Source organism: Galeopterus variegatus, unplaced genomic scaffold (genome assembly GCF_000696425.1).
Source record: "Galeopterus variegatus unplaced genomic scaffold, G_variegatus-3.0.2 Scaffold182, whole genome shotgun sequence".
Classification (NCBI taxonomy): domain Eukaryota; kingdom Metazoa; phylum Chordata; class Mammalia; order Dermoptera; family Cynocephalidae; genus Galeopterus; species Galeopterus variegatus.
Window position 1 is genome coordinate 289,723 of NW_007726293.1, and position 4,867 is coordinate 294,589.

Below are 4,867 nucleotides of genomic sequence, written 5' to 3' on the forward strand. Positions count from 1 at the left end.
CCCTACCTGTGCATTCCCCCACTCCCAGGGAAAACAAAACAAGGAGCTCCCTCCTCCCCAGAAGGTCCCCTCATAAAATGCCAATCCCCTGGATAATCTGTGTTGCCACTCAACACAGAGCCCGGCAGGCTCCTTCCTAAATCTCCTAAAAAAAAAAAGAGTGTCTCTCTCCAGCCCTACCCCCCTTTAAAACAGAGCTGGGATTTACAGCAGTGGAAAGTGTCAGGGCTTCACAGGGCTATTCCTAGCACCCTCATCACAAAGTGAGGGCCGCTGACACAAAATAAAGATGCCGACCTCCTGCTTCAAGCAGGGCTTGCCCACAGGCCGCCGCCCTCAGGAGGTGCTCCCAAGGACGCCACAGGGAGGAGGCTCAACCCTCCTGTGCAAGTGCCCTGCACTGGACAGACAGAGTGCCGGCAGGAAGGCCCGCACAGCCCACAGACCAGTAGGAAGGCTCCATAACTGCGAAGCGAGGCCTGAGGGAGGGTTTGGTTATTTCTACATTGGGTTTGCTGAGGTGGAAGGAGAGAGGAGTTTGATAATGAGGATGATGTGGACACCCACAGGGGAGTCTGGCCTTTGCCCAGCTACCAGCTCTGGCCGGCTCTGTGCCCACTTCCTAGGCCTGTGGCTGGCTGACCAAGTGGCGCCACCAAAAATCTGGCACAGAAAGGAAACAAACAACCCTCCCCAGCACAGTCCTGGCCCCTGCCCCCTGCGGGCCACACAGGCTGCATCCACCACCTGGGCCAAAGTCCAGCTGAACTGTCAGGGCTGCTGAAGGGCTGGAGTGGTGGGCTTGTAGGTCTGTCCACATTGATCTTGAGGGAGGCTGGCAGTCTGTGGGCGGTCTGAGGAGTGGCAGGGAGGAGTGGGAAGCATCTGCTGCCCTCCCACCACCAGGGGCACTGGCACGACTTTTCAGCAATCCCTCAACTGTGGTCAGGACACAGCTTCGTCCTTAAGGACAGCACCTTCTACACACAGTACCTGGCCCTGACCTGAGGGGGAGTTCTGACCACTCCCTGAGGACTCTCAGGGCCTCTGCAGGCCCAGCACTCCCTCCAGGAAGGAAGCCCACATTTACTGGGCATCTGAACAATCCATGAGGTCAGTGGGCATAGTCCCCACAGCAGAGCCACAGGAAAGAGGCTAGAGAGGGTGAGGACAAGGCCAAGGCTGTGGGGCAGCAGCAGGAAGCGTTGACCTGGGATGGAAGGGGAGGGGGACCCAGGTGGCGCCAGACAGGAAAGGTCCATCTAAAGGGTAAAGGGGCCTGCAGGGTGCAGCCATTTCTCCCAGAGTTTCTTGAAATTCCAGCATGAAGGGTATGTCTTGCATCATGCACATAAACCTGAAACTACAAAAAAACCTTTAAAACCATTTTCACTTTGGGCTGCAGCACCCCTGACATGGGCAGTGGTCAGAGCCCAAGTTCTATACCCCTGAGGAAGCCAAGTGTATCTCGGACAGAGCCGTTTCCTCAGAGAACCAGGAGGCCACTTGGCTATGCCAGAGACCAGGTGGCTCACATGAAGCCTGTGGCCACTAGGGATTCTAACGGGTATGAATCGGAGCACTGATGCCCTGGACATGGGCCCCAGATAGGCTTTTCAAAAGAAGCTAGAAACTGAGATTTATAGGTGGAATCTTCTGAATTTTAAATGCTGGCAATTCTAATTAAACAGTGCATGTTACTTGGCACCAAACTATATGAACTGGGTGATGAAGCCAGCATGGGTTGAGATCTCTGACCTCTGGGCCAGAGAAGACAGACACCTCACCTCTGCAGCTACACAGGTCCTAGGGTGGTTGGCCTGCTAAACAGTCTTCCTGCTGCACCCAGGCTCGGCCAGGCCTGCAGGCTGTCCACCTCTGCCTCCTTCCCATAGCCACAGCCCCTCCTGGTCCTTGTCTGAGGAAAGCAACTAAAGCCCCACTTCACACCTGCTCAGAGCTCCTGTCCTGCCAGTGTCACCAAGGGCAAAGGACAGTGACAGTCCATTGCCCTCAACTGTGGTCTTTGGACAAATTCCATGGGCACCCCATTGAAAGGTCAGGGCTGCCATTCTGAGTAGGTCACCAGGGTCTGAACTCCCCAGGTTGCACAGGGAATTCAAATCTTTCCATCCCAAAGGAGCTTTCCCTGGTCTGTTCCTCTCGTCCACTACTGAGGCCCCAACTCACGGCCAAGGGATCATGTGGAAGCACTGGCAGGGACAACGTCCACCAGCAGCATTTAGGGCTGACTGGCGCCGGACCTTGTGCTGAGCGTGCCCTAGACGGATGGGTTCTAGATGCCCCAGGTTCTAGATGCAGCATCGCAGAGGGAAAATGCCACCACTTTTGGGCACCATGTGGTGAGAAGCTCCTCAAGAAATGTGTGGACTGGTCAGGGCCAGGTCCCACTTCAGATCAAATGACCTGGGAGCCCACCCAGCACCTTGAGGTCAAGGTGAAGATGACTGCTGACCTCCCTACAGGCTGGGCAGACTCTAAGATGCCTGTCCATTGGGATAGTCTCAGGGGGTGGGGGTGGGAAGCTGCTGCTTTGCCCTCGTCTATCCTCTCCCCCGACCCCCCGCCAATGTGAAAATGTTGAGCTGCTGTTGAGGTGGACTTGACATTGGTCAGTGTCTTTAACTTTTCCTGAGTTAGTGACCATATGAACTCAAGAGATAATTTCAGAAAAAACAAAATCTGTGCTTCCTGTCTTGGCCTCGTCAGAAGAAACAGAAACAGGTCTCAGTTAGGGAGCACTACCCTGGGGCAGCTGCTGGCCTTCGGGTGGCTGGGCTCTGCCCATGGTGGAATCCACTAGCTCCACTGGCCTTGCCAGGTCTCCTTGTGTTTGAGCTTGGTGCTCTGGGTGCCCTGATGTTTCTAGCCTGGACCAGTGATCCCCCCATTACTGTGACTATGATGTGAGTGACCTCACATATTTTGGGGTGACAACAGGTAAGCTCTGTGAGGGTGTCAGGCTGGGCAAGCACAGGCGTGTCTGGGAGCAGAAGGTGGTGTGTGAGGAGGGGCAGGGGGCTACCAAGCTCAGACATGGTATGTCTGAGGCCCCGCTGCTTCTTCCACTGTGTGTGGCTTTGGCCTGTACCGTTGGAGGACTGTGGGAACAGCATGGGGGTGCAAAACAGGCCAGCATAGAGCATTTCATACAGTTTTCCTTCAGATTGAGAACAACTTTCTCCAGTTGCCACTGAGCTGATAACCCTCCAAAGAATGAGGATTTAATAAGCAAATAATAAAATACTTGCCACTCTCACATACACCTCTGAAGTTATTTCATTTAAAAGCTGTACAAAAGGCTAGCTGGTTAGCTCAGTTGGTTAGAGCACAGTGCCATTAATACCAAGGTCGAGGGTTCCATCAATCCTTGCACTGGACAGCCACCAAAAAAAAAAAAAAAAAAAGTTGCTCAAGGGCTTGCAAATAGCCTGTGTAAACACCAAAACACCATAAAAATTTAAAAGGAATGTAAGAATCGAATAAAAGCCTGGAGGGCCCCTCCTGGGAAGGGTGGGGTCTAAGAATGCAAAGCCAAGCCACTGTTCTGTGGCTGGAGAAGTCTCCAGGCCTCCTGTGTGCTCCAGGAGTTGGGAAGGGAGGGAGCCCCTCTAGACCCAGTGTCCACCCACAGACCCCTACAGGATCCAAGGTAGTGGTAGGGGTGGCAGCTTTGAACTGAAGCCATCCCAGCAAGATTATCTGCTCTGAACCTCACTGCTTTCCAAACACAGATGAAATGCTTATCAAAAACACATGTGGTCTATAGCTAGCCAAAATTTGGGCAGGACACACACCCAAACTGATAAACTGCAGGCCCCCTTGAGGAGCGTGTATGGAACAGTGACCACTGGACATTTAATTTCTTTCTTTCTTTTTTTTTTTTAAAAGATGACTGGTAAGGGCCAGCCTGTGGCTCACTCAGGAGAGTACGGTGCTGATAACACCAAGGCCACGGGTTCAGATACCATATAGGGATGGCCGGTTTGCGATGCTTATCAAAAACACATGTGGTCTATAGCTAGCCAAAATTTGGGCAGGACACGCACCCAAACTGATAAACTGCAGGCCCCCTTGAGGAGCGTGTATGGAACAGTGACCACTGGACATTTAATTTCTTTCTTTCTTTTTTTTTTTTTAAAAGATGACTGGTAAGGGCCAGCCTGTGGCTCACTCAGGACAGTACGGTGCTGATAACACCAAGGCCACGGGTTCAGATACCATATAGGGATGGCCGGTTTGCTCACTGGGTGAGCGTGGTGCTGACAACACCAAGTCAATGGTTAAGATCCCCTTACCAGAAAGATGAAGTCAAACTGTCCCTGTTTGCAGATGACATGATCCTATATATCGAACAGCCTAAAGCCTCTACAAAAAAACTCTTGGAGTTGATAAATGATTTCAGCAAAGTTGCAGGATACAAAATCAACACAAAAAAAATCAGTAGCATTTCTATTCTCCAATAGTGAACATGCAGAAAGAGAAATCAAGAAAGCTTGCCCATTTACAATAGCCACTAAAAAAATAAAATACTTAGGAATTGAGTTAACCAAGGATGTGAAAATTCTATATAATGAGAACTACAAACCACTGCTGAGAGAAATTAGAGAGGATACAAGAAGATGGAAAGATAACCCATGCTCTTGGATTGGAAGAATCAACATAGTGAAAATGTCCATACTACTGAAAGTGATATACAAATTCAATGCAATCCCCATCAAAATTCCAATGACATTTTCCTCAGAAATGGAAAGAACTATCCAGACATTTATATGGAATAACAAAAGACCACGCATAGTCAAAGCAACGCTGAGCAAAAAAAATAAAGCTGGAGGCATAACAAAAA